Source organism: Diadema setosum, chromosome 22, assembly GCF_964275005.1.
Source record: "Diadema setosum chromosome 22, eeDiaSeto1, whole genome shotgun sequence".
Lineage (NCBI taxonomy): Eukaryota > Metazoa > Echinodermata > Echinoidea > Diadematoida > Diadematidae > Diadema > Diadema setosum.
Window position 1 is genome coordinate 26,582,355 of NC_092706.1, and position 22,188 is coordinate 26,604,542.

A 22,188-nucleotide genomic window follows, 5' to 3' on the forward strand; every position below is an offset into this window, starting at 1 on the left:
AATTACACCAGTTTGGCAGAATGATGAGTACGCAGGAATTGTGCGCATATGAATATGCAGACAAGCGATAAAGATCTAACGTACGGATAAAAACTTGTAACTTTTCCAAAAATTGTCACAATTAAGAGGGGGATCAGACTTGTAGTAATAATCATCTCAAAAACGAAATGGATGGGGGGGGGGGGGTCGTTTATAAAATGCAATATATTCCTCAATTGCTCAAAGTACAACCCAACAAGGATTACACATGTATTGAAAATATGATACAGACAAATGAAGTTAATACACACTACAGACACAATCAGTTGAAACACCTGGAAACCTTTTGTTCCATTGTGTAAATATGGTGTGGGGGGGGGGGGACACTCGCAACCGCATAGCCTTTCGGCACTGAAAAAATGAAATTCACTATTGTCGTGTACAAGATATCACTGCAATATTCATGTATATCATTCATTACATCATAATATCAAGTTTGCGTATTTCCCCAACACCAACAAAAAATAAATAAAAAGAAAGAAATCCGAACAGTTACATAAATCTAATTCATGAATCCAATTCATCTCTAATTTTACAGGATTTTCAATTAAAGCATACCACAACATATCATATTATTAAACAAAACAATATTTTGTTGGCATTACCTTATATATATATATATTTTTTTTTTTTGTGAAAATGGAGGAGAGAACTTATGACCAGTAGAATTATTTATCCTGATTGCACTGTGATGTTTTGCAAAATAATCAAAATTATATGGATATTTTCATCAGACCCGACGGCACTTGCTGTCAGAAAAACAGTCAAAACCACAACCGCAAACAATATCATATTGTTAGACAATAACATCACATTGCTAAACGACATATCCTATTGCTAGACAAAGCAATACTTTGTTGACATTTCCATATATATATATATATATATATATATTTGGGAAAAAAAAATAAAGGGGTAATTGTAACCAGTGAGAATATTCATCCTGATAACATTTCCATATATATACATTTTTTTTTTGGAAAAAAATAAAGGGGAAATAACTTGCAACCAGTAACAATATTCATCCTGATTACACTGTAATGATTTGCAAAATAATCAAATTATAGGTATTCTCAATTCAGACCTGATGGCAATTGTCGTCAGAAACACGGTCAAAAACACAACCGTAAACAATATATCATTTCGTCACACAATACATCATACTGCCGAACAACACTGTTAGGCAAAGCAATATCTTGTTGGCGTTTCCTTACATTCTTTTTTGAAAAAGGGAAAAAACTTATAACCAATAACATTGTTAATCCTGATTACACTGCAATGTTTTGCTAAATGATCAAAATCATGGATATTCTTACTTCAGACCTGACGGCACTTGCTGTCAGAAACACGGTCAAAGACACAATCGAAAACCATACATTTTCATTCTAATGTCAATAAATTCCATGCTATTTTCATTACACAAATTAATTGATCTTCAAGTGTGTTCACAAGAGAACGAAACTTTACAAACGTGACAGTAATTTTCCATGAAATGTCACATTCATAACACTCGGTAAAGTTGTCTATCTGATCACATCAAACACACAGGGAATACATACTATATCAAAATGAAAATTTGAATTCCATGATCACAAAACATGAGTTTTCATCTATTAAACCATAGCAAGTTGCGCAATACAAATCCTGCATTACGCCAAAATTCATTTTTGTTATCATAATATGCTCGGATTCTTTTTCAAAACGGATGTACTCCGGTTAAAAAAAAAAAAAGTGCAAAAGTTATAGATTTTTAAAGGTTTGGTGTTGGAACCGTTGGATGAGGAGACTACTAGAGGTTATGACGTTATGTGTGGACAAGAATATAAAGAAAATAAGAAGGGAATTCCACAAAAAAAAAAATTCTAGCATAATGAAACAGCGCTTGACTAACCGCTTTCAGAAAGCAGGGGGATTACTATACCCTTAACATAATCTGTTAGTATCAAGTTGATGGAATGTGTAATTTTCATGAAAAATGAATTTTTGTGGAATTCCCTTTATATTTTCTTAATATTGTTGTCTACACATGACGTCATACCCTTTAGCAGTCTCCTCATCCAGCTGTTCCAACATCAAAACATATTAAAAAATTCATAACTTTTGCATCGATTGTCCGATTTTCCTGAAACTTTCACAGATGGAGAAATAAAAGAAACTGAAAGTTTACTATGATTGATCATCATTACAGTATAGGACGAGTTTGTCTTTTGTTTGTTTTTAGCTTGATTTCCCAAAGGAATGCCACAGTTTGGGGCATATCTTCCGGGTTGGAGCCACTCATCCTATCACCACGTGGGGACAATGGGTGTTGTATGATGGCGCTCGAACACAGAGTGCAATGAAGGCGTAAAATGTCCCGTGTATAGGCGGCGATCCCGCGGGGCGGATGGGGGCAGATTTGAAATAGGTTCAACCTAAGTTCATCCGTTTCACATTCCGGGCATGAAATGATAAACAGAATATAAGTCAAGGTGACAATAATTGCTTTTCTATATGTGTTTATTAAAGCGTTCATCTGATGATTTTACCCTAACCAGGCCGGGTTTTTTTGGGTGTTCTGTAGTCTGGGCTCCGTCCCCTTTTCCTTGGTGCGATAAACCAAGAGAGGGCGCAAATTTTCTGATTGCGATAATCGAGAGACTGCGCGCCCAATGAAAAAGGGTCCGGGAAGAAAGTTTCAGTTCCGATCGGATTTTGACCGAACGCGATAAATCATTCGCTCTGACAGGTCCCGCCCACCGAGTATGGTAGTAGTCTGTTTAGCCAGTCTCAGTAAATGGAATTCGCATCTATCTGATTTCGTATGTGATCTATATTAATGACATGTAGATCCATATAGGTCACAAATTGGTTTCAGAGTATTCAATTCTTCTGAAGAAAAGATACAGTACCTTTTTCTTCATAGTAGGCCTAATACGAACACATAATGCTGAATTTACTGCTGAAATTGGATTAGACTAGTCATCGACTGTTCTAGGTATTACACAGTTCAGTACCTTTCTCCCAACACCCTGCAGATCTGTCCTTGGTCTCACCATGGGCGGATGGAGTACTGCATGCATGCATTGCATAATTATGTACCTTACCCAGTATAAGTGTTTAGTTTGGCCATGGAGCTAAAAACGAATGGCGATCTACGATCGTTTATCTCTAGTGATTTCTCTCTAATGTTTTTTTTTCCAACTTTGTACAAAAAATAGGGCCCAAGTAGCCATGACTGCTCGTATCATAATTATAGAAATGTTCTTGATTTTTGATCTTGTTTGTGCAACAGGATTTTGTAAGAGAGAGGTATTTCAGTCCGAGTGAATCCATAAACACTTTGAAAATCGAGGCACTGATTCTAAATATCAATTTGATATTATATGCAAATTGACTGGGTATACTACGACTGCAGTCGACTGTATGTTGTACTTGTGGGCCAATCCTATAAGATGAAGCCTTGAACTTCTGGAATCCCCCCCTTTTTTTTTAGCCAAGTATAAACGTAAAGTAGGTTTACAATTGGATTTCTGTATATGTCTGGAGAACAATAATTCACAACACAACCACAATACTATCAGCATAGGGCCTAAATACCACGCAATTTCAAATAAAAACATCCACAAATCTTTCTGAGTGTGGCTCTGACGATGAAATTACTGGTAATAAGTGATTTCATCGATGAATAGCCATCAAAGCTTTATGTGTTATGAAATATAACAGGTTAGAATACAAAACACGCTTTGATTACGCGAGCATACAAAGGTTTACCGCGTTGAGCTTCACAAGGAATAGCATTTTATCAGTTTTGATTAAAAAAAAAAATAACCTGGTATTTTCTTCAGACCTAATTTACCAAAGGAAGATAACGATATCACATGTTTGATGGAGAATTTACGTGGCAAACCTTATACACGCTATGTATCCAAAAATTGAATAGGCATTGTTTTCCCGAAGGTTCGTTAATCTGAAAATAAGAGAAACTTTATTATTTTGAAGGTTTGATAGCTCCCCCCCCCCCCAAAAAAAAAAACCAACAAACAAACAAAACAAAACAAAACAAGCAAACATCAAACAAACAAACAAACAAATGAAACAAGGTTCGTAAATCCACAAATGGAAAAATTGCATACTTTTAACAAACATTCGGAATTACTAACCAATATCGTTTTAAATTAACGAACCTTCGGTATTGCAAACTTTTTTTTTCTTTATTTTTCTTTTAGGGGCTATACAAACGAACATTCGGAAGACCAATCCTTTAGTATTTTAAACGAACCTTATTTCGTTTTGGATTACCGAACCATCGTAATAATAAACCCTGAAAATGAACCTTCAGAAAAACAAACTGTAACCAGAAATAAAAAATTTCTGACTCCAGAATCAGCATTTACCAATCCCGGAGGGCAGCGGATATCATACAATTCTGATATTCACCTTGCATTATAATGATGATGCCATGTAACAATCAGGAGGTAAACTATAATCATCGAGAAGGCGAGAGAGCCTCCTTGATATAACAGGTATACTCCACAACACCATGCTGAAGGGCATATAAATCAGACACTTGCTAATGAATATATCGTAGTGCAAAATAAATTCATTACTTATTCATTTAAACTTTATGATACCACAGTCTCCGGGGTTTACTCCTCAGAACAATACATATTACATGATAACAACCGTTGTATGGACTCCTATAAAGTTTATCTAGCTGCCCTAGATTTTTAATCCTTCATTGTTGGACGATAATTAAAGATGTTCATTAACAGCATGATTAAAGGAGAAATATCTGGTATTTCCAATGAAAGAAAATAGTACGTTACCGTTAAGACAAATTGCAATATGTCGTGCCCCACACTGCGCATCATCAATTTTTATACAGATGTTCAATGCATATAAATGCAATTTTACTAATAGCTGGGTTCGAAAGTTATATCATCTGTGATGTGTAAATATTTGCTAAACTATTTACTTCCGGGTAAGTTGCTTTCCAATAGGTGATCTTCAACCATACAGACAAGAGAAAGTCCACTCCCATTAAAAAAGAGAAGTAAAATGAATGTCTTTTCAACAGTATGGTTTTGCGGGAGGTAATTTGCTAGTCGTATCTTATTCAATTTTGCCCCCCCTTTTTTTTTGTGTGTGTGTGTGTATCAATGAGAATGACCTGTATTCCGTCCTGCATTCACATTGGTGAGCACCCATTAAAAAGAAGTGTTCGCTTTCAAAGTCATAAGACAATTTGAGTCACTGTGTACCTGCGTCTGTGAAGCATTCTCCTTCTCATCATTACAATGTCATGTTGTATTATCATCCTTCGATCAACACGGCTTAATGTATACTATTACAAGTTTGTTTCCTTTTGCTTTGTTTTGCTTTACTGCTAAAGGTTAGCACTAACACCTTTTCAGGGAAAATAGATGTGTGTAACCCTCCTGTTACTTCAAAATCCATTCAGTTAATAAAATTAAAAGAATTGACATATTGTTATCGCCACGTATCAGCACATGCCGTGTGAACATAACAGCGGGTATTGTTGTCAGATGGTTAAGTGTGTTATTTACAAGTACATAACTACAAACCCTTCTTTTAAGTTTCGGCTAATGAACGTTATTTCATTATCAGAAAAAAAAAATAGTGAGCAATAGTTTATTTTCGAATAAACGAACCTTCGGAATAACAGACATAGCTTTTAACCAGCACCATATTCCTCACGAATATAGTACTATCAGCATAATCTGTTTTAAAGGCGTTTTGGTAAAAGGACGCAAGGAATAATGTTGCTTTTACTTTTAGATGGAGTAGTTTGACTATGAAAGTTGTTACTATGAATAAATTCCCTCAGAGCGTTTGTATAAGTTTATAATTGGATGAATCCTGCAAGTTATGTTGGCCAGGGAGTGAGTTTTCGTAACGTATACGTTTCCCACCTGCGCTTTTCCATGGAAATGAGATAATAAAGTTACTTTAATGTGTTCTATAGTGAAATAAGGGAGTAGTTCCTTGCAGTTGAGCTATATAAGGCTCTCATAATCCTTGAGGAGAAATCTCATAGCAGGGTATCACGTATGTTTCGTTGAATCTTAAAATACCTTATGGAATTCGTCAGTGAAATCCGTCTGTATTTGACTCGATCTATATATAAAAAAAAAAAAAACAATAACAAAAACACGAACCTCTTCGTTATCCTACCCGCAGGCGCAATCCAATGAATTTCACTTGCCTTTGTTGACCATGACAATTTTTTTATTCCTATCTACAATCAGGCTTTCAAAGACAGAAATCTATTTTGGCACGATCGACTATTTGAATCTGGTTCCTACATTCGATATTTTGTGATGATAATAATAATATTTTTTTTTTTTTTTTTGGGGGGGGGTCTGGTTTTTAATATCTTTGCTAGAGTTGCTTTACCAAAAATATGACTTCTGTGACACGGGATCCCTTAAATCTATTGGAATATTGATCAAAAGTCATGTATATGAAGATCACATATTTTAGCGGATATAGTGGGATTGACCCTTTTACGGATGTCATTCTGTTATTCTCGGAGGAATCAATCTAAAATAAAGTCTGTAATCTGCAATAAGCCTATAATGTCCAATGAAACATTTTTCATCGTACTGTAAAATCGTGGTATACAGCTCCCCTATTTGGATGGAGGCTACGTTTCATGAAAAGACTTCTCTCTCATAAGACACACAGACTTTACTTCTCTTGTATACATAATATAGCTACATAATTATGAGAATCTTTGGAATTTCCTTGATTTTATGTAAAGACTTTTATATGATGACTTCATGAAATCATGGAATGGGCAGCTTGTCTCTCATCATGCATAAAGAAAGCACGTAGGCCTACATAATGCAGTATGAGCTGGCGATCGAAGTACAAGTTAGTGGGCTCAACTTCAGAACAAAACCCCCTACATTTGGTGGACCAAGGAGTGTGTAGTAGCTCCTTGGGTGGACAATGCTGTAGTGTAGTGGAGGTGGGCAGCACTACCACACACTACCAGCGGGAGTGCGATCAGCTGGTATTCTCATTAACTAGTAAAACTGTCTGGTTGACTGCGAGTCATGAATATTCATGACCACTCTAGCGTGAACTCTTGACCCTGCTCGATCCGGCGAAAGTATTTTACTGGACTCTTTTTTCTCGGGTATCGCAGTTCTCGGCGTATCGCAGTCCTCGGGTGTCACGCCCTCATACGGCTTGTCGCGTACACTGAATCACCCCTACGAGTAAAAAGAGTCCAGAAGCTAGACTAGGTGTTCTGTGGCTGGGGGGTTGATTCACCCCTCCCCCCCCCCAAGATCTCGGCCGTCGATCGTGCAATCGCCACGAAAATTGGCACATGCATTACCTGTGGCGTAATCTACCAAACTATACAAAAAGAAATGATTTTTTTTTGTTATAATAATTAGTTATGCTAATATGTGCATAAAATCATACATTTTGCTCTAAATCAGAAAGTAAAGCTCCAAGAATCGTAATTTTTGGTGATAACATTCTTTGTAGCATTCTTTGTAGCATCAAACCATTGAATTGAATTGCATAGCATTCCTAACAATGTACTCGAAAAAAATCTGGTATCAAAATCAATTTCTTATGTATTTTATTGTTTTATGAATTTCTTATGTATTTTGTTTGTTTTTCGACCTTTTGTTTTATCATTTTTTGCAAAATTTATGACAGAACCTATTTCAAGCATAAATATGCTAAAATTAATTAGTTTCAGCCTATGAAAGTGAAAATAATCATATCTTTATGAATAAGAAGAGAAAGCTCCATTTGCACAGACTTTATACACAAAATCACGTTTTTGAGCCATTTTCGGTCTGACAGGTCATGAATAAAAGGTTGTGCAGGGTCGTAACGGTATGCGCGATTTTCGCAAAAATGGTGTCAAAAGATGCGAGAGACTTGAAAGTAAAAAGTCAGCGAACGGCGCGGTCAAAAGATTTCGCGCGGCGGAGTAGTCGCAAAAAATGTCGAGGGGGGGGGGAGTTGATTCAACCCCCCGACCTTTTTAGGGTTAAGAGCAAGCTCTTATTAAAATGCCATTAACACTATATTTACCTATAGAGACTTAAATAAGAAAAGTCCATTAATGTTATCCCAAACACTAATATAATAGATACTGTTTGATACTTAATGAGCACTAGTAGCACAGACTCGTATTCAATACAATACAAACGACAGTAAGTTTTAACATGAAGGGCCATGCAGTAAGATATTTTCAAACCTGGAACATTTACATTCATTGTCTGCTATTATAAGATCTCATAACGTAATGGGAATCAGGTTGCCACAGTCTCTCCTAATTTTTTCTCGTGCCTGAGAGATTTTTTAATCAGAGTGTTCGTGAGATCTTTTGAAATCCCAAACTTGCTCTACAAACCACAACCAGCTATTGCATATCATAGCAGGAAGTCATTTCAATTGAAACCTCTTTCTCGAGTTGGATAAACATGGTGAACGTGACTAAAATCACATGCCACAATGGATGCTCACTATAATTCTATCTTATATACCTGACACTTCTGCCCCTCGATGTTAAACCACCGGTGTGACTTTCTCTATAAACCTATAATTATTACACATCAATTGAACAAAATCATATCACGTTATACCTGAGGTCATAATGTGGAATGTGCCATCAACAGATACAATTCTCAGTTCATTTCAATCTTACCCTTGTCTCCATCAAACAAAAGGTAATATAATATACTACAAAGCATTCATTATTTGGGGATTATATTGTTCTCCATATTTTGTTAAAAAAATACATGATAAGAAAGAAATGATGTATCATAATCAATGTTTAATGTATTTTTGTTTTCTTTTCTGACTTGATTGATGCCACTTTTAATACCTAATCATTGTATTAAAATAGAATTTGAAATTGTATGCAGTGTATAGGCCCTATATATTTTTGTTGATTTCATGTTGTTCACGGATTTGCGGAACAGCTTTACTAAAGCAGATTGCCGTGATTAGATTAAATAAACTGAAGTGAAACTGAACGGAAACCGAAATATACAATATGTGTACAGATTATGTGAATAATTACATATGTAGGGTAGATACATGTAAAATATATCTTTAAATGACGAATAATTTCTAGTATCAAATGGCCCCTCGATTGTAGGCCTATGAGAATATCACGGTGAATATAACTAGATTGCTCCCTTCAATCATAATCTCACTTTCATTCTTTCTCTCCCCCCCCCCTTTGTCTTTACCTATTATTCTTTTCATTCATCCAATTCTATTTTTTTTTTCACACTTACTCATCAAAAAGTTCGGAGACTTTCAAGCTGTGTTACATGATTATAATGGCATTTTTAATGAGATAACATCTTTAGAGTACATTCATAACATGATTGCAAAGTTAAAAAGCATGTAAAAAAATACATAAACAATTAAAAAATCACGTCAAAGACACATAAGAATCAAATAAAACCTAAGAGATTTAAAGAGAAAAAGGAAATACAGCGAAGAAGAGAGAAAGAAACAGAAAAGAAAAAGAGAAGGGGAAAGAAAGGAAAAAAACTAGAAAGAAGGGAGGAAAAACGAAAGAAAAAACGCAGGGGATAGAGAAGGGTAGAGAGAGAAAGAGATAGAGACAAGGAAAGGGGGAAAGAAAACTGGTGCAATTAAAAGAAGTCACTTTATACGCCCTTCTCTAGTCTCTTTATATTTATACTTTTCATTCCTCTCTGGTCAGCTCAGAGAGGATATTCTTGACATATTTACGACCTAAGGCGGTTGCAGTCTGAGAAGAAACGATAATGTCGTGCTTACAAAATTATCTGTTCCATCATAAGAAAGAAAGTTTCGTTATATTCTTAAATTCATATGCACAATCAGCTGATGAGGGAAAACAAAATAATACCGCAAACTAACGAGATGCTACAGTGGATGACCACAGCGATTAGTTTGAGTGACATTGGACTTTGTTTCTAAATGTGAAGGCACCATAATCACTTTCTATTAAGGCTATAATTGCAATACCGAGAGGAAAATTATATCTTGTCACTTTTGAGACATGGCTACATGATATGATCACACCAATTATTGTTACAGAGTACAGTTTAAATCACGTGCTGAAGGGCAATTCGTATGTGTCATTCACATTGTGTTGATTAATCACTCAGTTAAGAGAAGCATTTGATAATGTGACTGTGATTGATATGATCATTGAAAATCAGTATGATTTAAACCAGAATAAAGAGACACACTGTCTTCCCTGCATCCATCGTGACTGGGCCCGTCTTTTTTCCCTTCTTACAGCATACAGTTTATCTGGACGGGTGTAACATGCATATAACTATATAGACGTATATATATGAAATATAATTATGATAATAACTATTATGCTGGCATCAACGAAACGAGATTAATAAGCGATGAAGTATCATCATAGTAGACTGTACGTTACACTAACGCTTACCTTGTCCTTATGATCTTGTAATGTAAACATAGCACTGTTCTCATACGTCATGACATGTTACAAGATTTTACCATTCAGTAGAAACGCTGAACAAGAAAGTTAATGAATGTAACTCTGGGTTTTGCTAGAAAAAAATAAAATAAACACAGGTTACATCAGACCCCTCCAGACGGTATAGAATGCGTCGTCCTGGTGTGGCGTCTGGGTCTAATTAATCAATAACTGTCACTCCAAAAGTGTGCAAAAATGAGCCCTAAGAATGATTTTAGGGGAATTCTACGTTACACATCTCAATGCTCTCGAGATAACACTCTCGAGATTTAATTGAGTTTGTTTATTTGTTTGTTTGTTTGTTTTTGTTGTTTTTGTGTTTGACTAGGTGTATTTTGGTTTTGTCGTAATATCTCTATAAACTGTCCAAATGATAAGTTCTGATATGTAGTATATATTCATGTTAACAGGGCTCTTCTCTTTTTGTTTAGGACTTTTGGCTCTGAAAAGACTGCCCTGTCTTGAATAACACTGAATGAATAAATAAACAAACAAATAAATAAATGAATAAATAAACAAATGTGACCCGCTACAACAAAATGATCCTAAAGTCGCGCGAGGTCGATTATTTGAAAATTGCATGATATAATCTGCTAATCTTTCTGCTTTAAATTGATATATAACACATTTTATAAAAATAATCGGCCGCGGAGATATCAATGTTTAAAAGAGAGCATGTCGAGACGTCTGGAAAATCACTGTTTCGAGAAAAGCGCCCTTAAAGTCTTCCTTTCGACGCAATCGCGACCAAGGGACACGCAAGTCAGTTTTCACCTCTGGACAATAGAAGGTAAGCCCTAGCAACCCCCAAAGAGTTCATTCAAGCACATCAGCGTCGGCGGTCTCCTCACCAACCAATCAGTGACCAGGATGTGAGAAGCGGCTGAGCATAGCGCACCCCGCCCGCACGCACCAGTCGACTGGGCAGTGTGCGAGCTTCACGCTTCGGTTAGCAGCAAGCAGCAAACTGACCAATGAGATCACTCTGGTCGTTGTTAGGGGCGGAGCCTATCTGTGGCGCTCAATCCAAATTTTGGAACCAGTTTATGCTTCGTTGAAACGCCAAAAAACATGGCTCAGAAAAAATGTTATTTTTTTAATCTTTCCTTTGATCATTTTGCTTCAAAATTTCGACAGATGATAGAAGACATGTTAGACTCCAATAATATATCAAAATCAGAAAATGGTAAGTTTTGACCAATTTTAATGCTCTGACTTCAAACTCAATTTTCATGGCTTCAACCGTGCGCGACTTTAGGACCTTTTTGTTGTAGCGGGTCACAAATATATAAATAAATAAATAAACAAACACAACACAACTTCAGTCTCTCGAAGCTCGTAGGCATGATGTGTTCTGCAAATTCGAAAAGTCACTGCTAAAGTCACAACAATTCAGCCACTGCCTACCGGCACCCCGACGGACCAGGTACTCTTCATCCTTAAGAAGATCGACACAATATCCCACTGTGAGGGGGTGCACGCCACGAGACCGACACCCACGAGACATTACAGCCCACTAGTTGTATATACAGCCCACAGGTCATAGAGCTCACGAGTCATACAGCCCATTATTTATACCGCCCACGAGTTCGACACTAACTGAACAAAGCCCACGAGTTCGACATCAAGTAAACTAGGTCCACAAGACTTATACAGCCCATGAGTTCGGCACTAGGCAAATAGATCCCATGAGTTCTACACTACGTAAAAAAAAAAAAAAAAAAAAGGCTCACGAGACCAACACTACGCAAAGTAGGCTCATGAGATCGACACTACGCAAACAAAGCCCCGAGACCGACACAACGCAAAAAAAAATAAATAAATAAATAAAAAAAAAATGGCGCACGAGACCGACACTAGACAAAGATAACCCACGAGACCGACAGGATGAACAGCGCCATCTATAAAACCAATGAGGAGTGCGTAATTGTATAGGGTGTCCCGATCGTGGCATAAGGAAGAAATGAGTGATGGAAAAGGAGAGTTGCTAGGGTGTTCGCGGCGTCAGTTGCCCTCCCTCATCCCCTAGAATCTTAATGACCTTTATTTGTGTGTGCGTGTGTGGGTGCTAGTGCAAAAACTTGATAAAATTTACCAAAACTGTGCTCCAGATCTTTCCTCTTCAATTCCAAAAATGTAAAAGCACCATTATTTGCGAGTTAACTAAACGACCTTTTTAAGCATTCTTGTTATTATCATTTTTGCCATATTGAAAATGCAAATAATATAATTATCATCACATTATACCTTTGTTTATGCTTATGATATCATTAAGTATCTTATATTGTTGATACGTTTCACATTTAATATTTATCGAAATTAGTATTCTGCAGTGTTCCGGACACATTATCTCAGTTCTGTTTTTGACCCCCGTGTATTTTGCAAAGCTGAATTGGTAACATATAATGATGAGTTAAGGCAATATTGAATTGTACTTATTTTGTATAAGCTAGTATGTCATGATGTATTATGTCATTTTACAATTTGTATATACTGTGTACATACTTTGTGATATCATTTGTAATTTAGCAATAGGCTGCAATGAATAATAATTCTTTAGGAGGAAATAAAGATACCATTTATAAAAACCTAATTATGAAAGGGGATGATGTAACATTATCTCTACAAGGCCGCTGACTGCCCATGTAGCATAGAGACCTATACGTTCTTCCATCTTGTACGAGGCATGCACTTAGTACTCCTTCACAGATTACAGGATTCAAACAGAGTTGTCTTTTGTGAGGTCAGCTGACATAACACCAATAAACTCCTGTTGTGCCCCGAGCTAAACAAACATCCACACCCTGCAAGCATAAAAAGATCAAAGTCAATGTACTCTATTCATCCATATAAATGATTTCACTTACGAATAGTATTAACGTATTGGCAAATTCACTTTAATACGCCTACGTAAAATGTCAACATGACAAATTGTACTCTTACTCATAAACAACACGTTACTCTGTTCATTTTCATGTAAAGGGGCCGATAAGACGAATGTGAATATAAGACTTAAAGGCAGCCGGTCGTCGCAGGCGATTCGCAGCTCAGTAGAAAAGCACGACAAGCTGCTCCTCCCGTTATTGTACCCCCGTACGTACCGAATGCCGAACACGACGCTACGCAGCGCACCAGCGAAAACCTGATGGGGCACGAGCGCCGTGTGAGCTGTCCACTGTAATTTCAACATGGACGCCCGAATACCTACCGAATGGGGCCGAATGGGTGCATGCACAAAACCGCACAACAGCCATGCGCATGAAAATCTCTCCCGGTCCGCGACACAACAAGTAGTGAGAGCTGTGTAGGGTGTACGTACGTACGTATCTGGCTCCAGTCTCTGTTTATATGCACTATGGTGCCAATTTCAGCAATCTAGGCAATAATATTTAAAAATGTCTGAAAATATTATATAACAATATCATAAATTATTCATATATTACGTTGTTTAATATTTGGTATTTATAAATATGCTTTGATGAAGAAATATTAAAACTCTAAGCTTCATGTATAGCAAGTTGCAATGCATATGGCCATATGGCAGGTTGTTATGATCTCATCGTGCAATGTTGTCTGCTGCGTCAGCTGCATGTGTTATACGTACAGCTTACAGTACGTTGGGCCGGATCGTAACATAACAAAGTTGATAGAAAGTCGTCGGTACCGGTATGTCAGTATCAATATTGTGTGTGGTATGCGAGTACTGTTTGCAATAAAAAGTGCTGTACTGTTTCGGCTTAGCCTTGGCTTTGGTTTAGTAATGAAACCTCACAATGGAGATCAAACAGCCGTCCAACTCGAGGCAACGTATCTACTTGTTTGACGCTATCGACGAGTGGAGAACGCAGAGAGACGTGTTCTTAGCTGGAGGACAAGTAAGAGACCAGAGGGGGAGGCTCGCAGCGTCAGCGTGCCGATGAAAATTTTGCTTTCCACTTGCTGGAGTTGCATGAACAGTTTTGCAGGAATTTTTATTTAGAATGTGCAAATTCGTGTTACGACATGCACGGTGGAATTGTGTTGCCACGGCTTACGCCAATCAAGCAACCCCAGCTGGCCAAGTCAACAACTTCAAGGAATCCAGATCCAGATGATGTGTAAGTAGAAGTCTACACATGAATCAGTAATTGAAGTGGAATGACTTTTTCTAATCTAGTATCAGTAACTTTAGGGCATTTGCGTTTGATCGACAAGTAGGCCTATTTTTCTATGTATAATTCCGCGTTCTCATTTATGTCAAATTATGATAATGCCGTAATTGAAATGACATTTGCTGGGTCAGTTTAATGTCATTAGTCCCATTAAATGAGAAGTTTTTCATATCAATCATGTTATGCAAATTCCCCAAGAATATGATTTAGGATTTGCAAATAAATTAAAAAAAAAAATGAATAGATCTATCGCAAGCTCCATCATACATGTAGTCTAACCCAATAGATCTGGTAGAACTCTAACGTTTAAACAGGGGAACTAAAGGTTCAAAGATGATAGATCTAACAATAATAGATTCTAGTTTAGGCCCTACTTCGACTTGAAGGTATGTCGGTTGGTGCACGGCCCCCTTCTATCACGGCCACAGTTACACTGTGCAGTGCAACTGTGGCCGTTGGCCCTGCACGGGCACAGTCGCTTCCGGTCCCCGTCCTGAATTTACACACGCCAGGGCAAGTATGGTTGGACCTACTACTAATCGACCGCCTAATGTTTATCTGCTTGATAAGAATATTTAACACTGAAATTCACGTAAAAAAAAACTTGACCTACGTGATTGAGAAAATCCAGCTCTATCAAATGCCGTTGTTCCGTTTTCGATTCGAAGTTTCAGTGCAAAAATATCGCCGACGAACTTGCGTGGCCTCGTTTCAGCTCTCCGCGGTAAATCGCGTTAATAGGATCGACCGCTGTTTTTGCATTGACAATGCACGCAAACCGAGTTGTACTGAACACCGTTTGTACGAAGCTTTTTAGAAGCCTTTTAGAAACTTCCATAGACATTACATTGTGCTGTCATTACGATTCGGTGAAAATATTCATTCGAAATTTTGTCCTTGATTAAAACCATTAATGAACAATGAATAAATCGCGTTTTCCCACACCATCCTCATCTACATTCAAAGCCAATCCATTTTTATGTGCTTTGCGCGCAGAGAAGTGCGTACTAAGTGTTCAGTGCGCGAATTATACGCGGTCGGTTTCAATAAGGGTGGTATGGTCGATATGTAGTAGGGCTACACAAGACACAGGGTCTCCGACCCAATCGTCCGCGTTCAGAATGGACAACTCGGCGGTAATATCCGCTACCCATGACGATGTGTCATCGTCCATGATGGCCACCCTACCTATATATAATCTGATCTGACGATTACAGTGTAGTTAACGACTGACGACGATCGACGGTGCGATGAAGACAAGGCGTAGGCCTACACTGTAGTCGTACAAGTATAGGCAGCTAGCTACTATAGCTCATGCGAACATTGCATCACACAGTACATACAGTATACCATACATTCAATTCACATTACACAAAACGTACTCCCCGCGCTCAGATCAATCAAGCGAGCAAACGAGATACTATAGCGCGATACATTGCTTTAGGGATGTCTTGCGCACACACACATTTCGCTTCGTAGCAACTTCGGAAGCGAGTTTACGTGCTGCCGCCCGCGGCTGCAATATGTCCATGTATCCTCGCGACTGGGTGTCTTTAAGGTGGCTGTTTTTTTTTTTTTCCTAAGGAACATTTGTATACCTACGTCATCATTAGCGTCATAACGTGCTCTGGTGCACAAACGCACGCACACACACACACACACACACACACAAATATATGCATATATATTATATATATATGTATATACATAGCGCGAGAGATAATTCCCTTCCCAAACGTACGCGGTGCCTCATTGTGGGTAGCATATACTGAAAGAAAATGGACTGAGGCGGACGTTGCTCTCGAACTTGAGTCTCCCTTTTAATCAGTCAAGCTTTCGGCCTGTCATCAGGCCTTCATCAGGATATACCAACAATATTTTGATCTAAGTAATCTGATGTATATATATATATATATATATATATATAATATAATGCAATAACATATAATGACAATCATCTGAAATATTACCTTCATATATACAAATCAATCATTAAATTTAATACAAAAACCCAACCTAACATCATCTCATCGACAAAAAAAATACATCATTTATTAAAAAAAAAACAATACTAGTAAGAAACTCAGTTGTTTTTAAAGAAAATGCAGCATTTTATGACGTTAATGGTAGATTTTTAATTCTAAATGCTGTTCTTAATGATATACCTGTGACATTAGTAAATATTTATGCCCCAAACAAAGATGACCCAGATTTTTTATTAGAAGTTTTTGCAGAAATTGATAAATTTGATAATTCTGTTTTAATTATAGGTGGAGATTTTAATGCGGTAGTAAGCCATTTAGACTATCAGGGTACTCGTCAGCAACATTCCAACGTCAGGGTTAGTAATATATTTTCTGATATTATTGAAGAATATAATTTAATTGATGTTTGGAGACATTTTCACCCAACACTAAGACAGTATACAAGGCACCAAAAGACACCTCAGGTGTTATCTAGATTGGACTATGTTTTGGTATCAAGCAATTTCATTGGAAACTGTATTAAATCTAAAATTTCTCCAGGAATTCAGTCGGACCATTCAGTAGTCTCAATTCATTTCAATGATAATCTTCCTTCGAGGGGTAGAGGTTATTGGAAGCTTAATTGTCATTATTTACACCATGATGCAGATTTTATTAAATTGATTAAAGAAAAAATAATTGAATTTAAACAAATTCATGAAGAGTCTGATTGTAACCCTAATACTCAATGGGATGCCCTGAAGTGTGTTATAACTGGAACTAGTACTGAGTATTTTGCTAGGAAAAAAAAAGAAAGGAATAAAGAAAAGGAACATCTTATAAATGAAATTCATAAGATTAACTCGCAGTTAGGTGAGGATGTCTCCAAAAATAAACATTTGTTATTAGATTTAGAAAAATTAGAAGATAATTTAAATAAAATTTATGATTTTGAAACTAAAGGTTTGATATAAGATCTCGGGTAAGGTGGTTAGAAGAAGGAGAAAAAAAAATCAAAGTATTTCTGTAATTTAGAAAACAGATCTTGGCAAAAGAAAACGATTAGTAGAATGAAGGATGAAAAAGAAAACTTGATTTCTGACCCTGACAAGATTTTGCAAGAAATACATGCTTTTTATAGTAAACTATATTCCAACCCTGAGCATCAAGATATGGCTGATGAAAATGTACGTCAGGATTTGTTCAATGATTTGAATATTCCAAAATTGACTGATGATGAAAAACAAATTTTAGAAAAGCCTTTATCCAAACAAGAAATATTTGATGTTATCAAATCGATGAAAATGAATAAAACACCTGGATTTGATGGACTTCCTATTGAATTTTACATAGTATTTTGGCCTGACATAAGTGACATGTTGATGAATTCTTATAATTTCTCTTTACAAAATGGAATGATGTCTGTATCACAGAGAAATGGTGTTATTACTCTTCTTCCTAAAAAAGATAAGGACCAATTGTTGATAAAGAATTATCGTCCTATTACACTATTGACGGTTGATTATAAAATATTAGCAAAATGTCTCGCAGAACGTATTAAAATCTTTATGCACTCTCTCATCCGTTCAGATCAGTCTGGTTTTTTAAAAGGCAGAAATATAAGTCATAATGTTCGATTAATTTTTGATATTATTGAGTATACTCAGGTTGATGAAGTTCCTGGAGCTATAGTATTACTTGATATTGAAAAGGCATTTGACAGTGTTAATCATAACTTCCTTTTTCAGACATTAAAACAGTTTAATTTTGGAGATAAATTTATTGAGTGGATAAAGACATTATATTCTGAACGGAAGTCTTACGTTCTAAACAATGGTTTTTTAACCAATCGTATATCCATGCAAAGAGGTATTTTTCAGGGCTGCCCCATATCTCCATATTTATTTTTGTTTGTTATTGAGGTCATGGCCTTATTAATAAGACAGAATGAGCAGTTGAATGGGATAAAGATAAATAATCATGAAGTGAAGATTTCTTTATTTGCTGACGATTCTGTATGTTTCATAGATGGAACTAGAGATTCTTTTGGTGTATTGTTTGATATTTTGAATAGGTTTGGCAAATATTCTGGATGTAAGATTAATTTAACCAAAACAGAGGCTCTTTGGATTGGGTCAAAGAGGGGATGTAAAGATTTTCCTTTGAGAAATCAAGGAATCACATGGAAAACCTCTGACTTTAAATCCTTGGGGGTTAATTTTTCTTTGGATTTGGGTTTGATATTTGATCTTAACTATAAAGAGAAGTTAAAAAGAATGGCACAGACTATAAACTGCTGGCGGATGAGGAATCTCTCTTTAATTGGTAAAGTATGCGTAATAAAGTCCCTTGTTTTGCCACAGTTAATTTATCTTTTTTCTGTGCTTAGTATAAAAATCCCTCAGAAATTTTTTAATGATTTGAATAGTCTCTTTTTTAAGTTTATTTGGAATGGTGGTAGGGATAGAGTTCAAAGAAAATGTTTGTATAATGACTATATTCAATGTGGTCTTATAACTGATCCATGGGCTTTTGCACTTGCTCAAAAAATGACATGGGTTAAATGTTTGTTAGATGAAAATTATGAGTCTGTCTGGAAATCTATTGAATTATTGGCCCTAGAGAAATTTCATAGAGACCCCAAGATTCTTTGGAAAGCATATGCCCCAGAAACAATTTTGCGATCTTTGCAAAATTCTCAAGTGGCTGAGTCATTACGTACTTGGTATATTTATAGAGAATATGCCACTTTAGAATCCTATAATTCTAAATTTTCTGAGATTGGGTCTTGTCAAGTGCTGTGGTTTAATAGATTGATTCGTTCAAAATCAAAAAAGTATTTTTATTATGAAACTTGGTACGAAAAAAATGTTTTGGGAATTTCCGACTTGTTGAACCCACCCCTCCCTGGTCATAAATTATTTGAAGAATTGATTTTAGATTTTGATATTCCCCATACAGACAGGAGAAAATTCAATTTCTTATTAAGGAATATTCCTAATGGATGGTTGGACGATACTGCATTGAATAATTTAGATATTTGTGATTCTTTGGTTACTATTTTGAATGCCCAGAAAAAAGTACCCAAACATGCTTACAAAATATTAAATGTGCTACATGTCCCTGAGAAAAGATATGAATATTGGAAAAGTCAAATAACAGTCCCTGATGATATCATTTGGGATAATGTACACAAGATTAATTTTACTTGCACTATTGATACTAGGCTACGCTCTTTTTATTTTAAAGTTTTTCACAAATCCATAGCTTTGAATGCTTTTTTGTATAAAATTCAAAGGAAAGATTCACCAAACTGTACATTTTGTGGGAAAATGGAAGAGACTATGGTTCATTTGTTTTGTGATTGTGAGAAGGTTGTACCAATTTGGAGATATGTAGTAAACATAATAGAAATCCACATTAATAATTTTAAGCTCTCCAATTTTGAAAAATTATTTGGTTTATTATCAGATCAGTTTTTAACATACCTTGTATTAGTTGTAAAATATTACCTTTATATTTGTAAATTTAGGAATGAAGTACCAACTGTTGATTTTTTAAAGAGTTTCATTAAGAAGCAAAAAGAAACAGAGTATTATTTAGCTAAGAAAAGAAATAAGCTTACTTTACATTTTAAAAAATGGAGATTTGATTTATGATATGTTTAATTGTTTCATACCCCTTGGATTAAGTTTATTTCATACTGTGTATTGGTATGCTGAATACTTGTCATTGTATTTTGCTCATTGGAATCACCATGATCTGTCGCTGATACAAAGTAGTACTACATTGTAGTTAGTGAATTTGCCGGCCCTCTATCTGGCCTTTATGTTTTCTCCAGCTTTGTTGGCGCGCCTTGGATATGAATTATTTGCTCAATGGTCTTGGAATTTTTTTGGCTCTAATTCTTTTTTTTTTTCTTTTTTTTAACAGCCTATAATGTAATCTTTTCCTGTCAGGGATCTCCAGGTCTGATTTAGGCTTTATGTAGTGGTTTGAATTATAATGCTAAAGATGTCTCGAGATGAGTTGAGAATGTGTAGTTTTGAGGAATGATTAGATGAGTAAATTTTGATTGTGTAGGATAAGGTGTGACTTTCGTCGTTGAGTAAGAGGGTATGGTCCTCTTTCAGACCTGGGGACCCCACTGGCTGGGGAGCCACTCTCCCTGGGTGTGCTATGAGACGGGGGGTCTTTGAGGAAGCTTTGCCTTACTACTTATTGATGAATCATGGCGGTTCTCTTTTTATATTATCTCTGAATTGCTCTTGTCACATTTTTTCTTCTTTTTTTCTCTTTCTCGTTTTTGCTGATTGATGATTATTTGTAAATATTGTGATTTCATGTGATTTCGAAATAAAACATATAAATAAAAACAAAAAACAAAAAACAAACCATAAATAAATTCTTGTATCAACTGCTGAAACACAATAACAATATTTTCTCATCAAACAAAATAACATTATAGATATAGACATATACATGTTTATATAACATAATATGTTCATATGTCTACTTTCTAAAGAAATTGAGTGAAAATATTCACTCTTAAAGGAGTGAATACAAAAAAGAATGAATTTTGAGTGAAAATGTTCACTTTCACTCATTTTGGAGTGACCTCAGGGATCACTCGAAGACTTTGGAGTGATCCCTGAGGTCACTCTGAAACGAGTAAAAAATGAACGTTTTCACTCCAAATTCACTCTTTTGTATTCCATAATTCCTTTAAGAGTGAATATTTTCACACGATCTTTTTAGAGAGTATTTGCATTATATGTAGGTATACATACACACGTACATTCACACACCCACATACACATACACACACCCACATTCACACACATACACACATATTCACACACACATAACTACAGTAAATATGAACACTGTCTAAATCAACATATATATTTTTATATTACCAAAATATGATAACCTTAACAACAGCAAAATTATATCAACTTTTAAATCAAATATATAAACAGCGATAACATTCTATAAATTACCTGGGACGTGTTTTATAACGGTGATGTCCTGCATCACAGCACCGTGTGCTCATCCTCTGTCAAAAAAAATATATAAAAAACAATTTTCATTTCATTTCACACATGCATGTTCACAAGCATGTTTTTTTATTTTCATTTCCAATCAAACACAGGTAATACACTTTGACATGATTACATATATTGGAACATAATAATACATATTGGTTCATATAAGAACTTCATGGAAATGAAAATTGAGGGGCTGCTAAAAAGCGAACTTGTAGATTGCAGTCCCCTCACTTACGTTACATTACTACAATACATTAATTATATATGACGTTATAACACAATACAACGATACATGTACCTTACAAGCTAATCATTGAAAGTATACAGTTTTCATTCAATCGAATTCACACTCAATCATAATACCTAATATTTTACATATACAATCAAACATAGTCATGGTAAAGAATTACCACATATGAGTACACAGAAAAAACAAACAAAACAAATATATATATATATATGATTATATGTATTATATATAATTAACA